The following is a 14,920-nucleotide window of genomic DNA, read 5'->3' on the forward strand; positions in this document are numbered from 1 at the left end:
CTGCATTTGCTATTGTTGATTTCTCCCTTCATTTGACTGCCATGGCGCTACTATCTCCTGACTCTCATTTTTTATTGTATGTCCTCTCTTTTTCACATGTGTTTTTTCCCCTTCCTATATATGCCCCTTTGAGTATTCCCCAAGTTTCCTTGCTTCTTTTATCATCCTACTTTATATATTATTCCTGGTCAATTTTATTATTCATGCCTTTGATTTCATTACTGCCCCCTTGTCGATGAAGCTCAAATTTACACCTGCACCACAGCTCCAGATCTAGGGTCTATTCAGACAGCTAGCATGACTGTTGTCACACACTGCCTCTCTCTGCAAATCTGCTCTTTTATTGTTCCTTGCTTTGCTTAATGGGCCGCTCACTAACCCAAGCCAGAAACGTGGGAGTCATCTTGTAGTTCCCTTTCCCTCACTGTTCACATCCAATGTTAACTAAGTGCTTTCCATTTTTTCCACCTAAATATTTCAAATACGCTTTTTCCATCCTCACTGTCTTAGTTGAGGCCACCATTGGTGCTCCCTCATGGACCATTGAATTAGTTACCTGACTGGGTTGACTCAGTCCTTCCCAAGCCATTTGTCACATAGCTGGAATGTGTGCAGAATGCTACTCATGACCTTTGGCAATGCTTCCATCCTGTAGCCCAGGACCTTGTGGGTGGCCAGGAGTTGTTACAGAGGGCTTTTGTGACCTAATGGTTGTAGGCTGGGAAGGTAATACTGTTGCTTACTAAAAGTATTGCTTACTAGTTTTCTTTTTTTTAAAATATATTTATTGATTATGCTATTACAGTTGTCCCATTCCCCCTCCACTCCACTCCATCCTGCCCACCCCCCTCACTCCCACATTCCCCCCACTATAGTTCATGTCCATGGGTCATACTTATAAGTTCTTTGGCTTCTACATTTCCTACACTATTTTTACCCTCCCCCTGTCTATTTTCCACCTATCATCTATGCTACTTATTCTTTGTACCTTTCCCCCCCTCTCCCCCTCCCACTCCCCTATTGACAACCCTCCATGTGATCTCCTTCTCTATGGTTCTGTTCCTGTTCTAGTTGTTTGCCTAGTTTGCTCTCGTTTTTGTTTTATGTGTGGTCGTTAATAACTGTGAGTTTGCTGTCATTTTTACTGTTCCTATTTTTGATCTTCTTTTTCTTAGGTAACTCCCTTTAACATTTCATATAATAAGGGCTTGGTGATGATGAACTTCTTTAACTTGACCTCATCTGAGAAGCACTTTATCTTCCCTTCCATTCGAAATGATAGCTTTGCTGGATACAGTAATCTTGGATGTAGGTCCTTGCGTTTAATCTTGGGTAATGTAATGATGATGTGCCTTGGTGTGTTCCTCCTTGGGTCCAGCTTCTTTGGGGCTCTCTGAGCTTCCTGGACTTCCTGGAAGTCTATTTCCTTTGCCAGACTGGGGAAGTTCTTCATTATTTGTTTAAATAAGTTTTCAATTTTTTGTTCTTCCTCTTCTCCTTCTGGCACCCCTATAATTCGGATGTTGGAACGTTTCGAGATGTCCTGGAGGTTCCTAAGCCTCTCCTCATTTTTCCGAGTTCTCGTTTCTTCATTCTTTTCTGGTTGGATGTTTCTTTCTTCCTTCTGGTCCACACCATTGATTTGAGTCCCAGTTTCCTTCTCATCACTATTGGTTCCCTGTACATTTTCCTTTGTTTCTCTTAGCATAGGCTTCATTTTTTCATCTGTTTTTCGAACAGATTCAACCAATTCTGTGAGCATCTTGATAACCAGTGCTTTGAACTGTGCATCCGATAGGTTGGCTATCTCTTCGTCGCTTAGTTGTATTTTTTCTGGAGCTGTGAAGTGTTCTGTCATTTCAGCCTTTTTTTTTTTTTGTCTTGGAGCATCTGTTACTTTAAGGGGCGGAGCCTTAGGTGTTCACCGGGGCGGGGTAATGCTGGTCGCTGGGCTGTGACGCTGTACGTGGGGGAGGGGCCGAGTGGGAGCAAGGGCGCCTACCTTACTCTCCTCCAGCTTTCAATCTTTCACTCTGATACCCACAATCAAACTGGACCACTCTGGTGCTGGTTCCCGAGTAAGTGGGCCAGTGCACACTCTGGGCCCCTGTGGGTCTCTCCAACGACCTCTCCCATGAGGCTGGGAGTCTCTCCTGCTGCCGGCCCAACCCCCACGGGCGTTTTCAATCAGAGGTTTGAGGCTTTATTTCCCCTGTGCTGGAACCCTGGGTTGCGTGGTCTGCTTCGCTCCCCGCCTTTCGTCCGGTTTATCTGTGGGCGAATGTGGTGCCCTGGGGTGCTACCCGCTGCTCTGCCTGCCCCGTTCTCCGCCACTCTGAGTCCGGCCCTCTGGGTTTATCTGTGCAAATGTGGGGCCGCAGGGTCTGCTAGTGCTCGGACTGCCTGCGCCATTTGTCCCACACTCCGCCAGTCTCAGTCCTGTCACAGCCACTCGAGTCCTCTCCACCCCGGTGCCCGTCTCCGCCCCTCCTACCGGTCTGGATGAATGTTTATTTTCTATTTCCTTGGTGTTGGACCCCCTTGCCGTTCGATTCTCTGTCAGTTCTGGTTGTGCGAGGAGGCGCAGTGTGTCTACCTACGCCGCCATCTTGGTTCCCAAGGCCCTTAAACTTCAATTTTAAAATAATTTTATAAAATAGTATAATGATTACAGATGTGAAAGTTGTGTGCACAATTCTCCATTGTCTTCAAAAGCAGCTCCTGGTCCTTTTTTTAAAAGAAAATTTTGTACCCTGGCTGTGTAGCTCAGTGGGTTGAGTGCCGGCCTGTAAACCAAAGGGTGGCTGCTTTGATTTCCATTTGGGGCACATGCCTGGGTTGCGGGCCTGGTCCCCAGTGCGGGGGGCACACAAGAGGCAAACACACATTGATATTTCTCTCCCCTCTTTCTCCCTCCCTTCCCCTCTCTCTAAAAATAAATCAATAAAATCCTTTTAAAAAAGCAATTTTGTTCCCTTCTGTTTAATGTGGGAGTGGGTAATTAGCTAAACTACTTAATATGGGTGAAGAAAAACGTGAAATCAGTTGACTCCCCTGGTGCTCACAGAAGAGTAGCTTCGGGAACTCCATGAATTGCATTAGTTCCTATAGCTGCGAAGCATGCTGTCAGGACCCTTAGTGTGTAGGGACCAGTCCTTGAAGTAGTTGTACCCTCTAAGGCTGTGATGGTGGGGGAGCAGGAGACGTGTAAGAGGGACTGGGATGGGGGACTGCAGATGCAATTCAAAAAGTTTGAAAAATCAGTTAAATTCAACGTGCATATTATTTTATAACCCTAGTTACTGGACCCTCAGTAAAACCCAACTTTTGGCTTAAAGACACTCACATGAACCCTGGCTGGTGCGGCTTACTTGGTTGGGTGGCGTCCCTCAAAGCTAAAGGTCTCTGGTTTGATTCCCAGTCAGGGCACATGCCTAGGTTGGTCCCAGTTGGGGTGTGTATAAGAGGCAACTGATCGATGTTTCTCACATCACTGTTTCTCTCCTTCTCTCCCTCCCATACCCTCCCACCATCCCCTAAGAAAAAAAGATAAGCACATGATAGTATAGGATAGCTGTTAAGGAATCTAAACCAATAATGGTTAGAGACTGTGCTTTAGGAGAAAGAATGGGTGCATCTCTGATGAAGAAGATGGAGTGGGCAGAAAATGTGGGTTCAAGTTTTGGTTTTGCCACCAAATAGAGATGTGACTTTGGTTAACTCGTTTAGCCTTTCTGGGTCTCAACCTAATCTGTAAAATGAGAAAATCAGACTAGCTGGTCTCCAAGGTCTCAAGTATTTTCGATTTGCCTCTTGTTAAAGTAAAGCTCTGTGGGCAGTTGGGTCTGACTAGTAATCAGGATAAGAGGGTATATTAATAGTTAGGGAAGCCAGAGTGAATAGTAACAGATTTTTCAGGCAGCGTACATCTGGGTATTACTTGTGCTTCCCAACAAATAGCAGAAGAAAGAGAGCTTTTGATGAAAAAAAAATTTGTCTCCTGCCTCATATCTTTCCTTCCCATCTCCAGTTTTATAGTGCAGAGACAGATGACTTTTAAAAACTATTTTACTATTTCTATCTTCAGCTTCTCGTGGAGTTACTGCCATAAGGCTTAATAATATATGTAAACTTCTTTATTTATCAACTTTAGATAATATCTGGATTTTTTGATATGAAAAACAATTAATATTTTCTACCCTGTCCTCTGCATCTCCCTTTATTTGATGTTTATATTATTTTTAATACTCTTACTATGTTTTCTTTATAATTTTAAATGATGAACTCATAATTCTGGAACATGTTTATAAGTGTTTATTTGAGCTAAACTGAGGACAGTTTTGGGAAGCTAGATCTCAAATGCTCCTAAACTTAGTTTTTGATCCATCAACTTTCAATAGGGTCTCAGCTTGCAGTTTTGTCAAATGGGTTACCAGTGCTATGCTTTCCTTTTTCTGTATTCCACTCAAGGGCTATTCTTTTACATCGTCCAGATTAAGGTTTTCATTCAGTTCTCTATCCACTGCCAAGTATTATGCGCTTATCTTTCTGTTGAGATTGCTGTTTTTTACTGAAATTACCCTTCTAAGCCTGCCTGGTGGGCAAGTCCAGAATCATAACTGTATGATTATTCAGTTTTATGCCCTCGTTATGCTAAGGAAGTAGTTGGGTAGCTATTAAAGACTTAGCTTAGTAAACCATTAGTTTACTCATTTAGGCAACAGGTGTTTATGGAATATCAGTATTGTTACTGTAGTGTTGTTTATAATAGTGAAAAATTGAAAACAACCTAAATGACTGAATGTTAACATGAACATTTAAATTCTTTATTACATTAAAATATTTATAAAATAGTATGTCCATTGTAGCTTCACGTTTTTGTTTTTTTTTTAAAGAACAATATAAGAAACTGGGGGGTGGGGAGAGAGAGGAAGGCTAGAAGCATATTGTGTACACCAGATTGTTAACTTCATAATGTGGCCATCTTGGGTGGCGATTTCTGTTTCTTTTTTGGTTTTTCTTACCTGTATTTTCTCAATTACCCAAAAAGAACATGTGTCACTTAGATAATAAACAAAAAATGTAATTATTTATTTTTAGAGAGAGGGGAAGGGAGGGAGAAACACTGATGTGCAAGAGGTTGGCTTTCGCGTGCCCCCAAGTGGGGGCCTGGCTCGAAACCCAGACATGTGCCCTGACTGGGAATCAAACCGGCTACCCTTTGGTTCTCAGGCTGGCACTGAATCCACTGAGCCACACCAGCCAGGGCTATAATAACAAACATTTTTAACTAAAGATAAAAGATTTGAGTTGATAGTCAGAGGTTTTCTTGGAATGCTAAGGCTAAAATATCTCGGAGTACATGATAAGAACTTAGTAAATATGTGTGGAATTAGAGAATGATTGAATCACAGAGGTGCATAGATTCATAGTATTGGCACTTACACCTTCATAATTTTATCCAGAGATAACTTCAGTTATCTCAAAAGAAAAATCTTGCATTGAACTGTCTGCCAGAACCTCAGAAGCGGCTCTAACTGAATGTTGGTTGTGTAATGACAGAGCCAGCAGGACTGGGCCGTCATAGCAGCAGCCAGGCAACAATGCTATATTTCACAGTAGGCAGATCTGAATAAAGTGTCCTTTGTGCTGGTCCGAGATTGAGGGGTGGGGCTTGCGGCAATTTATGTTATTTCTCCTTAATGGAAGTTGAAGCAGCCTCTAGTTCTGCTATCACATGACAGCTACTTATTTGATTTTTGGTAATTTGGGGAGCAGCTGTGGACAAACGATTTTTCTGCAAAAAGAGCCAGCTGCATTCTGACCCATTTGCAAATAAATGCTTGGGCGTACTAAACTTCTATCCATCATGTTTTAATCTAGGAATAGCTTCAAGCACCTTCCCTGCTTTTTATTGATATTTGTAGCTGTTAATAAGCATCTGAATTTTTGAGAATGCATTTTCTAATCCTTTTTATCGTTGTCATTAACATTCATTAGGCACCTTCTCCATTCATGGTACTGCGCCAAACACCAGGTTGTAAGCTGTCAGGTGCTGTACAATGTGGGTACTTTCCTCTTTAGCAGGTGGGACGGCATTAGCTTCATTGTTAGCAGGTGGGACGGCATTAGCTTCATTGTTAGCAGGTTAGATCGCAGTGTGAAGAGTTTGGTGTGGAGGCAGCCGGAAGCTGGGTTCCTTTGGTCCCCAGACTTCTGAGGCTGCTGTCCAGACGTTCACTGATGCCCCCTTACTATGCTGTGTGCTTTTATAAGCTGTTGCCTCTGCCTGCGGTGCCCTTCTTTTACTCTGGCTCCTGGCTGAAGACTCTTGTCTCCTTCCTGGTATCTACTCAATGTCCTTGCAGTCTTTCATTCTCAGTGCTCCTTAGACCGTGGTGATTATCACTAGAATATGTTTTTTTCCCCCAATGGTAAATGCCTTCTTACTTAACTTTATTAGTTTGCACTTATTTTTTTAAGGCTCATATAACCCAGGGAATTAAGAAACACAGTCAGAATTGGGAAGGTCGGGTCTTCGATAATGAGTAAAAGAAAGCTTTACTTTTGATTGTGAACACCTGTAGGGCAGGGGCGAGAACTGAACAGTCCTATCTGTGCAGAGCTGAATCTTCACAGGGGACAGATTGGTCTGAATTATGGCATGAACCTACTCTACTAGAGATTTCTTTAACAATGATATGTAATGGCCTGTGATTAGAAGCCAGTCGTTTCAAAACTTAAAAATAAAACGTAGAACTGCACTATTCAGTGTGGGAGCCACAGGCCACAGCCATACGTGGCTATTCAAATTAAAACGAAGTAAAACTAAATATAATTTTTGATTCCTTTAGTCACAGTTGTCGCATTTCATGTGGTCAGTAGCCACATGTGGTTATTGGCTGTTGTTTTGGACAGTGTAAATTTAGAGCATTTCCGTCATCACAGAAATTTCTATTTGTCAGTGCCTATCTAGAACCTAAAGAAGAGTTGATGTATTTTAAAGCATTTGGTGAAGTAAATTCATCTATTTTCTATGGAAGGATGTTTGTTCCAGTTGAAGAATTTTAAGCAACCGGAAATTCCCTGTGCTTTTTTATTTTTCTTTGGTTGTGGCACCCTCTGGTGTTTTCTCTGTGGTATAGCTGTGTAATCATGAACTAAACTATGATTTGAGTCCATAAACATTAAAATATTTTGGAAATTTTTGCGGGTCTATGCATTTCTCTAGGGAGGAGATCTGTAGCTTTCACACGTTCTCAAAAGGGTCCATAATTTGAAAAAGGTGAAGAACTACTCTTTGATAGAAATCTGTATGTGGTCAAAACTGGTTTGTGATCTGTAAGCATTTTTACTCCCGGTGTAAAAATAAATCATGTAACTTTCCTTTGGGCATTTCTGTGCTTTACCTCTCCTTTTATGTGGAATAGTAGTAACAACAACAACATCAGGTTACACTTAATCTGACACTCATTATGCACCATGTTTTCTTTGGCCCTCACAATAATTCTTAGCTTCGATTATTATTCCCATTTGAGAGATGATAAAACTAAAGCATAGAAATTAAGTGAAACTTGTCTAAGATGCCAGCGAGTGGCAGGGCAAAGATATGAACCCAGTACTCTGGCTCCCTGCTGTAAAAGTGAGAGTAAGCCTGTAAGCAGGAATGAGTGGAATGGAGCGGAGACTGCACATACCCTTGTACACTTTGGGTCCAATTACAGAATAAGAAGAAATAACTCTAAATTGCTGCAAGCCACACTGGAAGTTAGAGTTAGTGCCCACTACTGATTTTCAGTGGATGGGCAGAGATCTCATAGTCTGCCGAGAACGTAGAGTGATAGATGAAGGTTAAAGTTGCCATTGTTACCACATACTCTTTGCTTTGTCCAAACCTCATCTGTTCATTGAATAATATGATAAATATTTTTCTGACTGTTTCTTATTGTTATTTCTGTAAAAAGACTTTGTATTACTGTGATGTCGATTTTGAGGATTGCTGAAATGTTACTTATTAAGTACTTAAAGAATAGGTAGGATAGACTCACAGAGATAAAAGTTTGTCTTTATAGCTCCTCCTTTCCTTTCCGTCTGTACCCCCTTCTCGCTTCCAAGTGTTCTATTTCTCTCATGAGGCATTTTATTCTCTCTAACTTAGCCTCGTTTTAAAGATTCATCAAACTCAGGATTTTGAATTCCACTTCTGTCAGTGCGTGGAAACAACCCTAGTGATGGTCTTATAACAATGTCCTTAGAATCACTTTATTGACAGTATAAAATGTCAGTAGTTTTTACTGTACTGACTTATACAAGTCAGTATAAAATTTTGCAGTTTACCAGCACTCTATGAGTAATTTCTGATGAGGGTACATTTTTTCCTTCCTTTTGTATCAGTCAGGGCCTAGGAGGTATTTCGGAGAATTTAATTCTGGGAATTGGTTAAACAGTGTTGAAGACTGGAAAGAGCACAAAGTAGACACTGAGGTGATCTGGATATTACTAACTTCAGGAAGTAGCTACCACCCGTAGGGCTGGGGGAACAGAAGACAAGAACCTAGGAGCTCAGAGGGGGCCCCCACCCAGTGGGGATCTGACTACTGGGTAGGGTGCCATGCTGCTGGTGCCCAGCTACCAGGGGAGAGGGGCACAGCTGGAGTCTGGGAGATGAAGCTATCCTCTGTTGCTGAAACAACACTGATAGGAATGAAAACAGCAGGGAGAACCCTTCTCCCCTCCTGTTCCCATCTCACATTGCTGCCTGCCCTTGGTAAAATGTAACTGGGAGCGGCCGGCAAGTTGGTCAATAAGGTTAGCTGACCACGGCCAGAGCTGGGTGGAGATCAGTTCAGATCAAGTATAGAAAGAGACAAGGGCTGAGTAACCAGCTCAACCTTACAGGGGAATAACAAACTATTATTGCCTGAAATTAGCTTTAGTAATTAAAATGTGCAAATAATTACCCCCAACCATTTATTAAAGAGCAAATTATGATAGCTTATATATAGAGAGACTCTATGGACCCAAGCCCCGCCCTCAGTAAGCTTGCAATATTGTTTTCCCGAAACAATCCACTCATCCTTAAATTAAGTTGTGTGGTAAAGCGCGCTTTTCTCACATTATGTAAAAGCATTAATAACTGGATTCTTGGGCTGCTGTTAATATTAATGAGTATTTTCCAATTTTATCAACATATTAGAATGAAAAATATGTGACTGCAGCCATACAAAATTTTGTTACTTTCATATGATCCAAATTAGTAGGTTAGATTTACTCAAGGCAAAACTTTTTTTTAACCAATTCTTTTTTTTAGGGAGTGGTGTGAAGGGAGTGGTATGATGATATATATGCTCATTATCTTTTCTTTAAAAAAGATTTTATTTATTTTTAGAGAGGGGGAAGGGACGGAGAAATGGAGGAAGAGAAACATCAATGTGTGGTTGCTTCTCGTGCACCCCCTACTGGGGACCTGGCCTGCAACCCAGGCATGTGCCCCAACTGGGAATCAAACCAGCCACCCTTTGTTTTGCAGGCTGGTACTCAATCCACTGAGCCACACCAGCCAGGGCTATTTTTTAAAAATTGCAGCTTACATTCAATATTATTTTGTATTAGTTTCAGGTATACAGCACATTCATATGATAAAAGATTAAATAGAAGGACTTAGAATAAAAATCATTGGCCTTTTGCCACATTCTTCCACTACCCCATCCCAATTTTTACAAAACAGTTATTGTTAGCAAACAATAATTCTCACATTGAGTAATATGTCTATACCACTTTTTCTTGGTTTATCAAACTTGGGTTTTTTTTAAGATTTTATTTATTTATTTTTAGAGAGAGGGTAAGTGAAGGAGAAAGAGAGGGAGAGAAGCATCCATGTGAGAGAGAAACATGGACTGGTTACATCTTGAACCTGCCCGACCAGATTGAACATACAACTCAGGCATTTGCCCTACCCAGGCACGTGTAGGGTGGCCGAACCAGCAACCCTTTGCTTTGCTGGAGGGTGCCCAACCAGCTGAGCCACACCAGTCAGGGCTCCCCTCTATTTTTGATAGTTACATTGTGATAACTAAGTTCTTCCATGTACTTTTGATGGCATCTTCTGACTCCCTCACTGTGTAAAGATGGGTATTAGCACTGCTAGCCTTTTGTCCACCTTCTCTGCTACCTCTTCATTTCTCTCAGCAGTATCTTTGCTTTTACATTGTCGTGGTTCATATAACCTTTACATTCTGTTTTGTATTCTACATGATTTTCTGTATTTTTATTTGTAGTTGGAGTCTGAAAATGGAGACGAATAAAGTACATACATGCCTATGGCTTTTTTTTTTTTTTTTAATTTTTATTTTTTGCTTTGCGGAGCCCAGTGGTGTGGGTGGAAGATTATTTTTTTCTCTGCAAGGCCAATATTACCCTTGGGCTATTTGAAAGAAACTATTCCTAGAATGGTCAAATGGGTTCTTATTTGAAGCACCGTTTATTACTCAGAATTAAGCCACATTTCACCTTGCTTCTGTTTTCACTTTGACTTTTTTGTGCGATTTTTAATTTTTCTTTTTCCTGCTTTGGTGAGATTTTGATCCATTACCCTATGTCCCCTAAGAACCAAAACCTATCGTTGGCCTTTTTTGGAAAAGTCTGTACTGATGAGTAAAATTTCTGCTCTAGTTATAGTTTCGATTCTGGCCATGTCTAGGAATGTATGTGGAGCCTCTTGGTTTTTCTCTTCTTGTTTGGACCTTAGTCATGGTCTTGCTCTGAGACTCCCCCTTAGGCAGTTCTTGAAGCTTTTCTTTTGATATGATAATGTTATTGATTAGACTAATGCTTTCTTTTACTTTAGTTTTACTTTGATTAGATTTCCTGGCCTGCCCTTTCCTACTTTGATTTTTAAAATACATTGTACACTTAATCTCATCTATTATGTGTGGATTAGACTAAATTTAAATCTCTTGGACATTTCATCCAAATTCCAGTAGCTCCCCTGGTATTATGGACTACATCTACCAGGGTGCTGAGACAAGAAAACCGGAGTTTTCTGTGCTCTCTTCTATTATCTTTCAGTCCCACCCTTTCTGGCCTAGAATGGCAAAAGCAGAGACTCCTGTACCACGACGCAGCTCTCTTTATGTAATAAAGAAGAAAGTGTAGATAAAGCCCATGTTACATTATTGTTTGGGGAAATGATTTTTTTTTAAATGGAGTGTTGACTGATCTGCTGGACATCACTGGTTCCAGGTGATAGACAGATAGGCCTTTTTAATCTCCTGTGGTGTTTAGAGTTACAGACTATCATGTTGCTAGTGTTTTGTCTTGCTTTTCACGTCTGTTCCGAGGGGTCACTGTCAGGTCTATGCTCTCCATTTTATGCACTGTCACGAAATGTTGCTAGAGACGTTGGTTATCTGGAGTTGCCTGGTTTTATGTCTAGGAGAACAGTAGCTCAGTTATTGGAATCAATATAATAAAGAAGGGCTTTTTGCCAAGACACTGAAACAATCTAAGTGTCCTTTGACTGATGATGGGTAAGGATGTGGTATGTAATACCTGCAATGGAATACTACTCAGATTTAAAAAGTTGAAATACTGCCATTTGTGACAACATTGATGGATTTTTAACTATTTATTTTAGAGAAGGGGAAGGGAGGGAGAAAGAGAGGGAGAGAAACAGTAATAGGAGAGAGAAACATTGATCTGTTGCTTCTCGTGCACTCCATTAGGGGATCAAACCCGCAACCCAGGCATGTGCCCTGACAGGGGATCCATCTGGCAGCCTTTCACTTTGCAGGATGATGCCCAACTAACTGAGCCACACCGGCCAAGGCAACATTGGCGGACCTTGAGATTATGCCAAGTGAAATAAGTCAGACAGACAAAAAACAAGAACTATATGATCTCACTCATATTTGGGACATGAAACAAAAAGCAACAAACGAACAAACGAAGAACTCATAGACACAAACAACAGTATGGTGGTTGCCAGAGCGGAAGGGGGTCAAATACATGGTGATGGAAGGAAACTAGACTTTGGGTGGTAAGCGCACAACTGAAACTTACATAGTGTAATTAACCAATGTTACCATGATACATTTAAAAAAAAAAGATGGACCTTTTATGCCCTGGCTGGTGTGGCTTGGTGGATTGAGTGCCACCCTGCAAACCAAAAGGTCCCTGGTTCAATCCACAGTCAGAGCACAGTCCGGGGTTGCGAGTTGGTCCCTAGTAGGGGGTGTGTGAGAGGCAACAGGTCTATTTTTCTTTCACACATCCATGTTTCTCTCCCTTTCTTTCTCCCTCCCTTCCCCTCTCTGTAAAGATAAATAAAATTTTTAAAAAATGAAATAAAATAGCCTTTTAGATGCTTGACTCAAAATCTTTTGCCCTTGATTTAAAAAAACCAAAACAAAACTGGAGATGGATGTCTAATTTAAAGGTGAAGAAATTGAGGCCCAACCCTTATGAGATTAGTTAGGTAATGAGTCAAGAAGAATAGAATCATGAAGACACAGTAATTCTGGCATTATTGCCATAATATTGAGCATTTATGTGCTGGGCACTGTGTGTTTATCTGGATGATCTCATTTAATCCTCATATTTTTAGTAAAGGAACTATCTTTTTCTTTTCATTTAAAAAAAGTATTGAAACTGGGATACTTGGAGGTTATATAACTTGTCTGGGGGCTCTGGATATCTGGTAATAGCCTGTTTTGCTTTATTTATTTATAAAGGTATTTTTTATTTTTCAATTACAGTTGACATACAATATTCTATTAGTTTCAGGTGTACATCCCAGTGATTAAACGTTATATGTGTTGCTAAATGATCATCCTGATATATCCTGGGGTCTTTTTAATTCATTCTATCTAACATGTTTTCATCCATTAGCAGCAGTTCCTATCCGTTTTGCTATCCAGAGAATCCGACTGCTCCTGTATGAAAGCTAAAAAGCATCTCTAAAAATGGCTTGGGGGGGGTGGGACATGATGATTTTCAGTAGTATGTGTACGTTAGTCATATCTGGCTTTAGGCGACCTATTTTATTTATTATTTTTTAAAAACATCGAAAGCACCATTGACAATTATCCCACTCTAGTTCATAGAAGGCTGAGGTACCTTTGCTTTTGCTTTTTTACAGAGTGTGCTTAATAAAAAGGTTTAGATTGGCTGAAGGATGGGATGGGGAGAGAGGGAGGAAGATGAGGCACACTGGGCAGCAGTAACGAGCCTGTGAAGCAGACAGCCCTATTGATTTACGCAGTGAGTTGCATTCTGGAGAAAAGAATTGAAATCCATTATGCCAAGTGCATAGCGTACAAATCCCTTTGAAAAGCAGTTAGATGCCATCTAATCCCAAATCATTTAAAAACAATTTTGGAAGTACCCAGAATTCTAAAATGCCCGAAGCAGTGTGTCTTTTAGTCTAGAAGAATAGTGAAATGGATGAAAAATAGTTTTTAACATTGTGGATCTCATACTGTGTTTAATTGTGTGACTTAGTGTTAAATTGCATTTTAGATATGTACAAATCTGAGAATAGGATATATTCCCTTGAATATCTGAAACACACCAAACACAGGATATGTAAGAAACCTCTTTAAATTTTTTTTTAATTTTTTGACATAATTTCAGAGTTTTAGAGAAGTTGCAAAAGTAAAGAACTATCATTACCCAGATTTCCCAAATGTTGATACTTAACCATGTTTTCTTTATTCTTTCCTCTTTCTATTAAATATTTTTTATTGTACGATGTACCTCTTCAAAAGCTTCGTTTAAAGAAACAAGGGTGTGAGTTTGTCTGTGAAGGTATTATGTCACAGGGAACTACAAGGCTGGGAGATGCCCTCGGGCAGAAAAGAAAGTATAAAAGAGGGTTTCAAATGATAGCTGATTATTATATTACTAATCTCTTTGGATTTATGGCATCCTTTTTGTAAATTAAATTGAATTTTATTTTGAAGTAGAATCACTTGAGTTAGAAGAATGAGTTTTGACATGTAGAGTGGTGTGAGAGTGAAAAGAGATAATTAAAAGTTAGAGCTTCCCCCCTCCAAAAAAACTGGAAACGGCACAAGAATATAAAACAGAAACCAAGGATCTTAGAAAAGTAAAGAGTTGGGCAGCCAGTGGAAGTAGTTGACCTAAAGCAGAAAGATATGTGAGGACAAGGCTTAAGAAAGCAATTACTCAGAGGAACAAAGGATTTTAGAAGTCCTCCAAGAAGGAAAAGGAAAACTTAATAATAGAATAGAAAATAATAGAATAGAATAAGATAAGAGAATTTTTGCATGAATAGATAATTATGTTTTTACTTGTAGCCACAAAGTTCATATTTCTATATCTATATGGCTGCCTTTTTGTGGCAGTAAGCGCTACATATGCATGCATTCTCTTTCATAGAGCAGAAGTTTCTAATTTTAATGACGTTCAGCTTGTATATATATTCACATTTTATGTACCCATTCAATACATAGTTGGGTTGCTTCCACCTTTTGGCTATTGCAGACATGGGTATGTATAAATAGCTGTTTGAGACTCTGCTTTCAGTTCTGGTGTAGACCCAGAAGGGGAATTGCTGGGTCAGATGGTGATTCTTTTTTTTTTTTTTTTTTTTTGGTGAGGAACCAATATGCAGAGTTTTAATATGGGCATGTTTACTGCACTGATGTTCAAAGTAGCAAAAATTTGGAAGCAGCATCCTTGCTGTGTATCAGTAGGTGATTGCTTGCATAGTTATGGCACATCCAGACAATGCGATATTCTGCAGCGATTAAGAAAGCTCTAGTATATCTGTGTGTTTTCACATGTCAGATGTCCAGATTTTATACTGTAGTATAAAAAAGCAAACTATAGAATAATATGTGTAATATGAATGTTTTTATTTTAAATCATAGGTATGTATGTATGCTTCAAAAAGTTT

At 40.1% G+C, this 14,920-nt stretch overlaps 1 protein-coding gene across 4 annotated transcripts in view; it reads left to right on the forward strand.

Annotated features, from left to right (window-relative positions):
* Positions 1-14,920, forward strand: part of NRF1 (nuclear respiratory factor 1) — a 121,644-nt gene that overhangs the window by 21,540 nt on the left and 85,184 nt on the right. The gene's annotated exons all lie outside the window — the stretch shown is intronic.

Source organism: Desmodus rotundus, chromosome 6, assembly GCF_022682495.2.
Source record: "Desmodus rotundus isolate HL8 chromosome 6, HLdesRot8A.1, whole genome shotgun sequence".
Lineage (NCBI taxonomy): Eukaryota > Metazoa > Chordata > Mammalia > Chiroptera > Phyllostomidae > Desmodus > Desmodus rotundus.